The sequence below is a fragment of the Ctenopharyngodon idella genome, chromosome 23 (genome assembly GCF_019924925.1).
Source record: "Ctenopharyngodon idella isolate HZGC_01 chromosome 23, HZGC01, whole genome shotgun sequence".
NCBI classification, from domain to species: Eukaryota; Metazoa; Chordata; class Actinopteri; order Cypriniformes; family Xenocyprididae; genus Ctenopharyngodon; species Ctenopharyngodon idella.
In genome coordinates this window covers 5,028,539-5,043,169 of record NC_067242.1, presented here as the reverse complement: position 1 = coordinate 5,043,169, position 14,631 = coordinate 5,028,539, and the positions used below count along the sequence as shown (strand labels likewise).

The 14,631-nt window shown below is 36.6% G+C and overlaps 1 protein-coding gene across 7 annotated transcripts in view; it reads right to left on the bottom strand.

Annotated features, from left to right (window-relative positions):
• pard3aa (par-3 family cell polarity regulator alpha, a) overlaps nucleotides 1-14,631 on the bottom strand; it is a 503,387-nt gene that overhangs the window by 72,697 nt on the left and 416,059 nt on the right. The window lies entirely within an intron of this gene.

Sequence of the window (14,631 nt, the reverse complement as noted above, 5' to 3'; positions counted from 1 at the left end):
GAAGAGAAAGAACGAGACAGACAGACACTGTGGTGCCTGCTAAGGAAGCCGAGGCAACCGTCTCATCTGGGGCTCTATTATTAATTCGGAAATCAATTATCCCTTTTCGTCACCGTGAGCTGATGAATCAAGGGTAATTAGCCTGAAGGTGTATCGCTCCTGTCCTGTCTTATCTCCATGTTCTAGACTGATACGCATTCCCAATGTTTTCCTCACATTAGGTTAATACAATTAAACCTGTTGTTGAACGATCAGGCCGCGGAAGCTAGTTCGTTAATGCCGCACAGTTTTAGAAGATCAAGACACAAAGAAGTTGGTGATATTGTTCTGAAAGGAAGGGTGATGATCTCAGTAATGCTGCTAATACATTAAAATGACATATATAATTGCACTTTATGCAGCGATAATAAGCAGATGATTATGTGTCATAGAATTGACCTTTACTGTGACGCTACAATATTTTGCATGTGCCTTACAGAAAGTATTGCAGGTATCCTGGTTCAGTGTATTTTCTTTGTATGCCAGGGTACATAGTAAATGAACTTCAATACCTTGGTATATATTTCAAAGTACAGAAGAAGGCATATTTATTTATTTGTTTATTATTTTTATTTATTTATTTTTTTACAAAAAGTATGATGGAGTACCATGGTATATTTCAAAGTAACATAGTATTACCTTGTGATACCATCATTGTACCACCACAGTACTGTTTGCAAGGTATAGTATAAAAATCCATGGTACAACCATGTTACATGTCAAAAAATACCATGGTAATACCATTATATTGATATAATTTATTTTATATTATTTTATATTGTCCCCAAAACCATTTTATTGCCATAATTAATGAGCAAAATGTGACAGTTTTCTTAAAAAAAAAAAAAAAAAAAAAAATGTATCAGAGTTTCCACAAAAATATGAATCGGTTTCAACATTGATAATAATCAATGTTGTTTCTTGAGCAGCAAATCATCATATTAGAATGATTTCTGAAGGATCATGTGACACTGAAGACTGGACTAATGATGCTGAAAATTCAGCTTTGATCACAGAAATAAATTACATTTTAAAATATATTAAAATTTAAAATGGTTATTTTAAATTGTAATAATATTTCACAATATAACTATTTTTACTGTGTTTCTGATCAAATAAATGCAGCCTTAGGCAAGCATAACACACTTCTTTTGAAAACATTTTTTTTTTTTTTGTATACACTAAAAGAATCCCTGTCAAATTACAATAAAAAACAGCAGTTGTGGTTGCCAGAACTTTACCGTAAAAAATACGGTAGCAACATTTCTGGTTTTACCAGACAGTACTTAAGTTTACTGTTTATTTTACAGTTCAAAACTGTATAATTTAAAAGTTTTTATTGTAATAATCAGGGTTCATAACTGTTTAATTTACACACTGTAAAAAAAATCTTTATATTTCCGGTAAAAAACCCAACAGCTGTGGTTGCCAGAAAATTATCGTAAAAAAATACGAAAGCAACATTTTAGGTTTTAAAGATTTAACTTAAATTTACAGGGAATTGTGGGAATGTCAATTTACATTTTTTCACAGTAAATTATACAATGACTTGTTATTTTTCACTTCCCAAAAATGTAAATTTAACAGTATTTTACTGTAAAATTACATTAAATGTATGGTTAGATCTATTACAGTTATTCACCATATATAGTATGAAAACTTTCTGCAAACCAATTAACTATTTTTCAGCATAGAATTTTTACAGTCTTTTACCGTTAATATCACAATCATTTTTTACAGTGTATATATAAAACATTACAGAAAATGTATAATTTATTTATTTTTAAAGTATTTTTTTATTTTACATGGAAAACATGAACTGTTGTTGTAAATTCAAAATATAAAATATTTTGTGAAATGATACACTATATTGCTAAAAGTATTGGGACACCCTTCAGATTTGAGTATTGGGACACCCCTCAGTATTGTGGCCTTCAGATTAGCTCAAGAACAGTGCGTAGAGAGCTTCATGGAAAGAGTTTTCATGGCCGAGCAGCTGCATCCAAGCCTTACATCACCAAGTGCAATGCAAAGCGTTGGATGCAGTGGTGTAAAGCACACTGCCACTGGACTCTAGAGCAGTGGAGACGTGTTCTCTGGAGTGACGAATCACGCTTCTCTGTCTGCCAATCTGATGGACGAGTCTGGGTTTGGCGTTTGCCTGGAGAACGGTACATGCCTAAATGCATTGTGCCAAGTGTAAAGTTTGGTGGAGGGGGGATTATGGTGTGGGGTTGTTTTTCAGGGGTTGGGCTTGGCCCCTTAGTTCCAGTGAAAGGAACTTTTAATGCTTCAGCATACCAAGACATTTTGGACAATTTCATGCTCCCAACTCTGTTCCAACATGACTGCACACCAGTGCACAAAGCAAGGTCCATAAAGACATGGATGAGCAAGTTTGGTGTGGAGGAACTTGACTGGCCTGCACAGAGTCCTGACCTCAACCTGACAGAACACCTTTGGGATGAATTAGAGCGGAGACTGTGAGCCAGGCCTTCTCGACCAACATCACTGCCTGACCTCACAAATGCGCTTCTAGAAGAATGGTCAAAAATTCCAATCAACACACTCCTAAACCTTGTGGAAAGCCTTCCCAGAAAAGTTGAGGCTGTTATAGCTGCAAAGGGTGGGCCAACTCCATATTAAAGCCTACGGATTAAGAATGGGATGTCATTCATGTTCATGTGCATGTAAAGGCAGGCGTCCCAAAACTTTTGGCAATATAGTATATTTGGAACAATATAACAATTTGCCAAACTATTCTTTTTTTTTTTATTCTGACTTTAAACAAAACTTTTCCCGTCAAGTGAGGTTCATGAGGGGACGCATTTAGGAAAGAAAACTCCATCAGAGCACACATCCTCCTCCAGGCGTCACAAACATTCGCCCACGCCAAACTGCTTGTCAGACAAACATCAAAACATCCAAAATCTCCACCACACCTCCATCTTTTCTGCTGATACTGCCGCGGCAGGCCAGACTCGCTCTACAGGAGCTCTGTGGATGATCAAAGAGCCCGTCTCAGGTGAGACCCTCCCTCACCGCCGTTATTCACCCAGGAAGAGGCAAAGAGAGAAAGAGAAATATAAAAATCAGCATGTGATTGCTCTTTACTGATCGCTCGCTCCTAAAATTGTCACCCTCCTCCTCCTTCCGTCTCTCTGACCTGGTTTCAGACGGCCCAAGGGAGGCGGGATCCCATTCCAAAATATCTTGCCAAAAATTCCCTGCCAAATCTGGTTGATAGCAATAAAACGAAATGGAAGAAGGGTGAAAATCATGTTTGATTTATAAATTGCAATTGAAAGAACACAGTGCGTTTTTTTTTTTCTTCTTTTTTTTACGCAAACACATTGAAACAAATTCTTTTCGCTTTTCTCTTATTCTCTGATATTGAGCTCATCACTCTTGCGTATGAGACATTATGGGCATATCACGGCTTGTTTGCGTCAAATCAAAGCAGCGGGGTCTTTTGTCTGAGTGTGCCATTTCCTGCAGGTCTTAATGCGGACCGTCCTACCCAGATACCAGACACGCACAATTCAGACAGTTCAAATGACGAAAGCGCTCCTTCATGCAGATGGAGAGATGTGTTCTTTATGATGTGGTCTAATGTATATGACTGCGTGCCATTATAAAGCTATTAAAAAAGCTTAGCTTCATGTGGCTTCCTCCATTCATCAAAAAAGCAATATTGTTAGATGTGTTTTGTTCCCAAAGGAATCTCATTGTAAGAAATCTCATTTGTCTGGATTCCCGTTACAGGTTGAGATGCATTTCAAGCAGGTGGCTGGAGCTTGTTTCACTCCAGGTGCGAGAAGGAAACGCCCAGTTCTTCTTTCAAGATCACACTGATGGATTTTTGGAGTCAGCATGACATCGAATGTGACCCTATTTACTTTCCTAAAACACATGCCTGGTCATATTGTGCATGATTCAGAGGTGCGTGTTATTCCAAAGACAAATATGTTTTCGCAAAATTTCATCAACCTGTAATAGCTTGTTCTGCCACTGAAACTATTTCCATTTCGGCTGATGTCACCAAACTATGGAAGCTTGTTTCCACCAGTAAATAAAAAAATAATAATAATAATAATAATTGTGACTTTTTATCTCAGAATTCAGACTTTTTTTCTCCCAACTGTGAGTTTGCACCTCATAATTCTGACTTTATTTCTCAGAATTGTGAGATTTAAACTTGCAATTGTGAGTTATAAAGTCAGAATTGTGAGTTATAAAGTCAGAATTGAGTCAAAAGTCAGAATTGTGTGTTATAAAGTCAGAATTGCATTATAAAAAGTCAGAAATGCGTGACAAAGTTAGAATTGTGGGATATAAAGTCAGAATTGCATGTTATAAAGTCAGAATTACGTGATATAAAGTCGAAATTGTGAGATATAAAGTCAGAATTGCGAGTTATAAAGTCAGAGTTGTGTTATAAAGTCAGAACTGCATGACAAAGTCAGAATTGCATGATATAAAGTCAGAATTGCGAGTTATAAAGTCAGAATTGACTTATAGTGAGTTATAGTGTCAATTCTGACTTTTATCATGCAATTCTGACTTTATATTTTACAATTCTGACTTTATATTTCAAAATTCTTATATTTCAACATGTCTTTTTTCCCCTCACAATTGCACATTACAACATGCAATTGCAAGTTTATATCACAATTCTGACTTTATAACTCGCAATTGTGAGTTTATATCTCGTAATTCTGAGAAAAAAATTCAGAATTGAGATTAGAAAACAACAAAAAAACAAATCACAATTACCTGTTTTATTTTTTTATTTGATGGCAGAAACAAGGTTCCATACCAAACAGTTTTATTTTTCGCACTGAACGCTTACTTTTCACAATTCAATCAATTTCCGATCAACTGATTCACACGTTCACGATTGCACTCCCATTCGGTTAATTCAGATGAAAAATACATCACATTACGGAAATTAAAAAAAGTTTGGGAATGCCGTTCAAAAAGGCTGATGTGACTGTTCTGTGTGCAGTGGGTTCTAATGATTTAAAGCTGGAAACCCTTCAGAGACAGAGAGAGATCACCAGGGAGCTCTTATCACAAAGAAGGGCGCAGTGCTTTCTTGGACTGTAATGAGCCTCCCTCACACTACCACAGCACATCTGCCAGCACAGCCAATCCCCTGAGAGCATGCATGTGATTGACAGCTCCTCTGGGCTCCTCCCGTTTCACCGCTTTCTGAATATGGAGAAGCAGAGAGATGAAAGAGATATAAGAGAGGTAGGAGAGGAGGTAGGCGAGATGCAGAGAGCATTCTATGAGAATTTAGCTAGCTTTCTACTCAGATTGATTAATATTTAAAATCTGTCATTTAAAATCCACTGTGAGTGGATCTGTTTCACTGCCATCAGATAAACTACTTGGTTTTTGTAAACGTAACCTTTTTTATCCCAACAACAGGGTCCACAGATAACTTGCTGCCACACCTAACTGATAACTGAGAAAAATTACCAGGCAAAATGATTTTTGCAATAAATATTTTGCAAGATTTATACATTTATTTCTGGTTTTATTGAGAAATATATCATTTAATTAAAAAAAAAAAAAAAAAAAATATTATATATATATATATATATATATATATTATTATTATTATTATTATTATTATTATATGTTGTTGTTGAGAAATATATAATGAATTAAAAAAAATGATATGTAATATTTACTATTATTAGTAATAGTAGAATTATGTTGTTGTTGAAAAATATATAATTTATAAAAATACTTTGTGCAATATTTACTATTATTATTGTTGTTGTTTGTTGTTGAGAAATATATAATTTATAAAATACTTTATATGCATTATTATTATTATTATTATTATTATTATTATTATTATTAATAAATAAATATCATATATAGCCATTTTTATGAATTATATATTTCTCAAATAACAGGTTATTGTTGTTATTATTATTACTATTATCATCATCAACAACAACAATAATAAATATCACGTTTATAAATTGTATAATTCTAAATATACAACAATAGTTTAATATTATTATTATTATTATTATTATTATTATTATTGAGAAATATATAATTTATAAAAAATATATGTAATATTTACTATTAATAATAATAATAATAATAATATTGAGAAATATATAATTTATAAAAATACTTTGTGCAATATGTATTATTATTGAGAAATATATAATTTATAAAAAATACTTTATATGCAATATGTATTATTATTATTATTATAAATAGCATATATATAGCAATTTTTATTAATTACATATTTTTCAATAACAACAGTAATATATAGTATACAAAGTAATTTTTATAAATTATATATTTCTCAAATAACAGGTTATTGTTGTTGTTGTTATTACTATTATCATCATCATCATCAACAACAACACTAATAAATAGCACATATGTTTATGAATTGTATACTTCTAAATATACAACAATAGTTTATTTTTAATAAAAGAAATAATAATAATCAACAACAATAACAAATCTCATTAAATTGGAGGCGGGACTGAAACCATATCTAGGGTTCAGAATATTATATACAATAGAATTTGCATAAGCGAGAACCATTACAAAACAAACAAAAAAACAATAGCTTCTATCATTATTTTTCACATCACATGTGCAGCAAAGCCCCTAGTGGCAGTTGAAGTCATTGCAGAATGAGGGGTTGGGGGAGGGGGGTAATTTTGCACAGAGTGGCAGAGAGGTGAAAAATGGATAGTGATGGAGAGCACTGTTGCAGAGATTCGTAGGGGGTGAGGAATATCACTCCATCTTTCTGCCTGAGGCCCTGTGAGAGGCCATCTCTCCTGGGCACCGAACGCTTTCCTCTGCCCCCGTCTGCCAACCAATGCCCACGGGACTGACTTTGATGAAGGGCACAGGTTCTTTTAACAAGCTAATTGATGTAGGCAGAGGAAGACAAATAGAGTGAGTTATTATCAGGAGTTGAAGTGGGCCGTAATGATCCGGAACTGCTTCAAAACAATTTGAAATAAATAATTGCCAGTTTGTTTGTCAATCCAATCCATTCATATATGCTCCAGTCCAGTTTTTATGCTTACACAAGAATCGCTACTGGATTCTAGGTTCACTCACCTCCAAAAACCCAATTTAACCCCTGGTTATTACAGAGATCTAATTTCTCAGATCAATAATATGAGAAAATGGGTGTGAATATCTCACCAAAAACCCTTTCAACTGTGTTTTTTTCCAATTGCACGGCTTTCATCTCTTTGTAAACACTGCTGCTTCTTCTTCACCCTTCCTCCTCCTCTTCCTCAGCCTCCCTCGCACCTCTCTTTGAATAAGCTGATTAAATGAGTGTGATTTGGTGAGCGGAGGTCTGGGCAGCAGTGCCGGAGCTCGGGCCCCTCTGCATGAATATTAAGTGTGTGTGTGGGATTTGTGTCTGGGGTCTGAAATTGGAAATCACAAGTTTGACTAATCAGCTTTGAGCTTCTCTTTCAGTCTGCCTGTGCACTCGGCGGAAAGAAGGAGTAGATTGAGAGAGAGAGAGAGAGAGAGAGAGAGAGAGAGAGAGAGAGAGAGAGAGAGAGAGAGAAACAGAGCAGACTGTGATGGAGTCTGCCTTTTTTATAAGCAGAAATTGCAGAAGTTGGGTGCTGTGAAAGGAAGCAAACCTCTGGAGAGAGGTCATGGGAAGGGGCGGCTCTGAGAAAGAGGTCAGTCCAAAACATTAGAAAATCTGTCCCATGCTACATTGCACAATAAATCAGACTGGAAAGATCTGGGTCCTTAAACTTAACAGAAAATGTACTGATAATTTTCTGATGGTATTTGAACAAAGTTTTTGAGTAAACCAAAGCAACCCAATCAGGCTTTGTTGGTACCATGATGCTGATCAACAACCGTCTCTGTCAACTCAGGCTTTGATCCTGAGTTCATGGAACGCGTGCACACTAAAGTGTGACATCAGTAACGAACAGCCATTCGCATGCCTTGAAACAGTGAACAGAGAAACTGTGATCCACTTCTCATGAAAGTCAGTGAGATTCATTTTTCTCTTCTGCTGAAGATTAAGTGATTGAAAAATACGAAGAATTTAAATCCATTTAAACAGCAAGAAGAACAGACTTGCCCATAAAAGAGGACAACTAAAAGAAAACATTTTGCTAACAAGTTAGTTTAAGGATATAATAATTATATAAATTATATAAAATAATTATAATAATTAATCATCACTACAATTTTATTTGAAGCAAGAGAAACTGGGGGTGTGACTTTATTGCATCAGACATGTCACTTTGCTCACAGTTGACTGGTCCAGATTTGGTCTGAGATCTCTTACCCAGAACATAACCAGCCCCGGGGCAGGTTAGCCGTGGAGCGCAAGTTACTGTCAGCTAAAAGCAGAGCCACTTTCATGGTGCCCAAACCCAGGGTTGGCACAAACTTGCTCAAAAACCACAAAAAAATAAATATTTAATAAGTAGAATGAATGTGTACTGGCCACTATATTAGGCACACACTGCTTGTACCGGGTTGGACTCTATGGAAGCTTGTTTCTGCCACTAAATAAAAAAAATAAAAAAGGTAATTGTGACTTTTTATATCTCACAATTCTGACTTTTTTTTTCTTAGAATTGCAAGATTTAAACTCGCAATTGTGAGACTCGGAATAACGTGTTATAAAGTCAGAATTGTGAGATATGAAGTCGCAATTCTGACTTTTTTTCCTCACAATTGCAAGTTTGTATCTCGCAATTCTGAGTTTATAATTCACAATTCTGACTTTATATCACATAATTCTGACTTTATATCACGCAATTCTGACTTTATAGCTCACAATTCTGACTTTATATTTCACAATTATGACTATAACTGCAAGGAAAAAAGGTCAGAATTGTGAGACAAACTTGCAATTGCGAGAAAAAAGTCAGAATTGCGAGTTTATCACGCAATTCTGACTTTATAACTCACAATTCTGACTTTGTAACTTGCAATTCTGACTTTATAATTCGCAATTCTGACTTTATAATTCGCAATTCTGACTTTATAACTTGAAATTCTGACTTTATAATTGACAATTCTAACTATAACTGGCAATTCTGATTTTATATCACACAATTCTGACTTTATATCACATAATTCTGACTTCATATCACGCAATTCTGACTTTATAATTCACAATTCTGACTTTATAATTCACAATTGTGAGTTTATATCTCACAATTCTGAGAAAAAAAAAGTCAGAATTGTCAGATATAAACTCGCAATTACCTTTTTTTTTTTTTTTTTTATTTAATTGCGGAAACAACATATTGACATTTGCTGCAGATTTGCTGCAGATCTCCCATTCCTCCACATCCCAAAGCTGCTTTATTGGACTGAGATCTGGTGACTGTGGAGTCAGTTTGAGTTTAGTGAACTCACTGTCATGTTCAAGAAACCAGTTGGAGATGATTTGAGCTTACCCTGCTGGAAGTAGATCAGAAGATGGTCCACTGTGGTCATAAAGGGATGGACGTGGTCAGCAATAATACTCAGGTAGGCTGTGGTGTTTAAATGATCCTCAGTTGGTACTAAAGGGCCCAATGTGTGTCAAGAAAATATCCTTCACACCATTACACCACCAGCAGCCTGAACTGCTGATACAAAGCAGGATGGATCAATGCTTTCATGTTGTTTACGCCAAAGTCTGACTCTACTGAATGTCACAGCAGAAATCCAGACTCACCAGACCAGATGATGTTTTTTCAATCTTCTATTGTTTAATTTTGCTGTCGAGCAGCTGAACAGGTGTACCTAATAAAGTGGCCTGTAAGTGTATATTGAATATTATATTATATATATATATATATATATATATATATATATACACACACACACACACACATACAGTGCTCAGCGTAAATGAGTACACCCCCTGTGAAAAGTAACATTTTAAACAATATCAAAAACAATTTCCAAAATGTTGACAAGTTTAATATAACATCTGTTTAACTTATAACATGAAAGTAAGGTTAATGATGTAACTTAGATTACACATTTTTCAGTTTTACTCAAATTAGGGTGATGCAAAAATGAGTACACCCCACAACAAAAACTACTACATCTAGTACTTTGTATGGCCTCCGTGATTTTTAATGACAGCACCAAGTCTTCTAGGCATGGAATGAACAAGTTGGTGACATTTTGCAACATCTATCTTTTTCCTATTTTCAAGAATGACCTCTTTTAGAGACTGGATGCTGGATGGAGAGTGATGCTCAACTTGCTCAACTTCAGAATTCCCCATAGGTGTTCGAATGGGTTCAGATCAGGAGCCACTGAATCACTTTCACCCTGTTCTTCTTCAGAAATCCAACAGTGGCCTTAGATGTGTGTTTAGGATCATTGTCATGTTGGAAAAGTGTACGACGACCAAGGGCACGGAGTGCTGGTAGCATCTTCTCTTTCAGTATAGAGCAGTACATCTGTGAATTCAGGATGCCATCAATGAAATGCAGCTCCCGACACCAGCAGCACTCATGCAGCCCCACATAAGGACACTGCCACCACCATGTTTCACTATAGGCACCATGCATTTTTCTTTGTAGTCCTCACCTTTGCGACGCCATACAGTTTTGAAGCCATCAGTTCCAAAAACATTTATCTTGGTCTCATCACTCCAGAGTATAGAGTCCCAGTAGTCTTCATCTTTGTCAGCATGGGTCCTGGAAAACTCTTTTTTGTGCCTGGGCTTTAGGAGAGGCTTCTTTCGTGGATGGCACCCATGCATGTCATTCCTCTGCAGTGTATGCCGTATTGTGTCACGGGAAATAGTCACCCCAGTTTGGCTATCTACTTCTTTAGATAACTGCAGTGAACTTGAATGCCGATTTTCTTCAACCCTTCTCATCAGAAGACGCTCCTGTCGAGGTGTTAACTTCCGTGGACGACCTGGACGTCTCTGTGAGATGGTTGCAATTCCATCTTTTTAAATTTTTGTACCACTTTTGCTACAGTATTCTGACTGATAAGTAAAGCTTTGCTGATCTTCTTGTAGCCTTCACCTTTCTGGTGTAAAGAAATGATTTTCTTTCTCAGGTCTTGTGACATTTCTCTTCCATGTGGTGCCATTGCTGACAGCATGAAATGGGAAGGGGTTTTAACAACCTTTTATAGTCAACTGTCTGCTGGACACCTGTGTAATGAATAATTAGACTCACCTGTAGTTGAATTCTTGTTAAATTAGACATTTGTAGTCTAAAATTTAGCTTTGCTCTAGAGATTTTCAGTGGGGTGTACTCATTTTTGCATCACCCTGATTTGAGTAAAACTGAAAATTTTGTTCTCTAAGTATATTATTAACCTTACTTTCATGTTATAAGTTAAACAGATGTTATATAAAACTTGTCAACATTTTGGAAATGTTTTTTTGTGTTCATTGAGATATTGTTTAAAATGTTACTCTTCAAAGGGGGTGTACTCATTTACGCTGAGCACTGTACATATATATATATATATATATATATATATATATATTGAAGTAATAAGTATAGTGAATACATAATGCATAATTATGTTACATTAACTAGGAAAAAAATAGTTTCAATAGTTTAAAGCACGTCACACTGCTGTCACCGCTGTGGCACGATGTCAACTTCCCATGTGATTGGACTATCAATGTTTTATTGAGTCCAATTATAATGACGGGCCTCTTTGAGTACAAAAATGTAGGAAAGTGTGTAATTAATATCACATCTGACCTAAAGTTTAAGGGCTGGCTATTACTGCCAAAGCCTGGGAGACACATTAGCTTTAATGTCAAGAGCATTTTTACATCCCATCACCATGTCAGAGATGGAGAAAACGTTTTGACGGGTCTGGAATGTTCTAGTAAAGGTTTCCAGGCACACTCGAAGTGAATTGAAGTTAGATATTTGCCCACACACAGAGACAAACCCACACACACGACATTCAATCAGTCTGGGAGAAAAACAAAGTGCCGTCTGCACTAACAAAGAACGCGGCGATGCGTCAGCCACAACTCATGAATATCATAACGGGGAGCCTTCATCTTCGTCTTCACACTCGCTGTGTCTAAAGCTTTACAGGTAGCATCTCAAACAGTGTTCGACTCATCATGCATTTATTCATTGTCTGCCAGGGACAGATTATGAGTGAAATTGAAAAATGTGAGAGGAATAAAAGAGAGCAACAGTGTGTGTGTTTTATAGTCAAAGACCACCTGTACCGCCATCAACCAAGAGCGAGAGGCTCTTTATTGCTACCTGTGCTCTTATACAAAAGAAACACTGCGGCCCAACAATGTTTCTCCCCTTGAAAAACAGTTTTAACGTTGCAGGTCACTCAAATCAGACATGCATTTGACATTCTACCAGTACACTCTAAAAATGCTGGGTTGAAAATGGACAAACCCAATGATTGGGTTGTTTTAACCCAGCGGTTAGGTTAAAGGTTTGCCCAACGTGCTGGGCAGTTTTATTTAACACAACTATTGTTTAAAAATTGCTATATGGCTGGTTTAAAATGAACCCAAAATAGGTTGGAAATTAAAAATCAGACACCTAAGAGGCAACAATAATAATCAAAAGGTGAACAGGTACAACTGACAATCTTTCACGGCAATGAAAGTTAAAGCTAAACTGTTGACATGCACACCTTTCTATAACACTTGAGAATCAGCACCCGAAAAGTACCTTCATGTTTCAATGTTCAAACCACAATCCCAACAGCTGACGTCTTTGACAAAGGCTGTACAAGCAGTCGGTTTAATTGGCACTGTGAGCAACAGTAAAACACGGCTATTAACGCAGAAGAAAACAAAGCAGAAATTAGCATGTTGAGGGTTTATAATGATAGACGGCCCCCCGTGGCTCTTAATGTTTCATCATAATATTGTATATAGGCCTGTTCTATTGCCGGTTCCTCCTTTTTATCCAGAAGAGACAGCGGTACACTAACAATTAGGCCCTCGTAAGTGTGTGTGTGTCATAATCTATTCTGAGACCTGTCACATGTTTACGAGAGCACGAGCTGTCTTTGAGGGTGATGGGAGGAAAATATTTTCCAATTTTATTGCAGAGGATTTGCAAGAGTTTCAGGCCAGTCAGGAGAGCAATTCGGTTAGCTTGATTTCATTAGAGCGCTGCTGTTATTAGCTCTCCTGTCCCATTTGCGCCATAAACAGACCGCCAGAGAGTGAACTTGTAACATTTCTGCTGGTAAATAACAAGCATTTTTTGGTTTAATTTACAAATTTAGTGCTTAGACCTACTTGTAGACTTCTGGCATCAATCAAAACCCATGTAAGATAGTAGATAATATCACTCAGCCATTTTTGGTTGAGTTTGCTAACCCCTTACATAACTTTTTACTTAATTGGTCATCGTTTAAATGATTAAGCTACAAATCCCTTGGATTTTAGTGAAGCCTCCAGTTGAACCTATTATGTCGTTTTACAAAGTCTTAATTTGTTTTTCGGCTCTACTAGAATTGGTTTTCATGCTTGAATGTTCAAAAAACACATAATTTTTTCAATATTCTCCATTATTGCAGTTCCTCTCTTCCCAGTCTGTCAGTAACACTATGTTTAGTTCCTGTCTCTACGAAGCCCCTCCTTCTGAAAAGCACAATGTGCTCTGATTGGTCGGCTGGACCAGTGTGTTGTGATTGGTCGAGCGCTTCGAGCGTGTTTGGGAAATGTCCCGCCCCTTACCATAACCGCAAGTTTCAATACACTACTAACTAACTCAACCAGGCCCCGCCCCTTCATTATGCATATGCCTTGGGCGGGAATTATTTAAATGAGGAATATTGTGGCATGTTTGTTCCATAAAGAAAACTCAAGACTACAATGGAGGCGTTTCAGGGAGTTCAGAAACAGTGCGCACTGATATAGAGAATAACTCCTGCTGGAAGGACTTTGCAGAGCTTTTCCATGCTCGAACAGCAACATTACACATTGAAGAAAGATGAACATGGAAAAAAGCATAATAGGTCTTCTTTAAAGGCAGAACTATACTTTGCGCTGGTCTAGTCATCATTGGTAAGCTCTCACCAGTCTATCTGAGTTCCTCAGTACATGATTGTGGCAGTTTTGTGGGAATCAACAGCAGCGATCTCACATTAGCTCTTCTGAGGAGAGTTTGCCAACTGCCAAAAGACAACAAATATATGAACCCTCCAGAAGAAACATAATAACTGCCAAATCCCCGAACTAAGAATATATCCATAGAGACTTATCCCTTCATGACTGAAACACAAACTCATCCTCAACCAGAAGCCAGAAAGCCGTTTGCAAACAAATGGAACCATTACACTCTTGACAAAAGCCGTTCTGCCGAGTAGTCGCAATCATTTGTAAGTGGCGATAAATCCTTCTCTTTCCTCCCAAATTCGGGCGGTGCTTTAATCAACTGAGAAACATGTTATTTCTCACTCCTCTGATTCTACAAGCTCGCACCCTTTGAATTACAACGGGAGTTCTCCGTGATCCGATTTACAGCCGTGAGCTTGTCCGGAATAAGGGATTTGATTGACAATGGCGTGAAACAATGAGAGAAAGCTGAGATATGCTTCAAAATAGCAAACTAATTC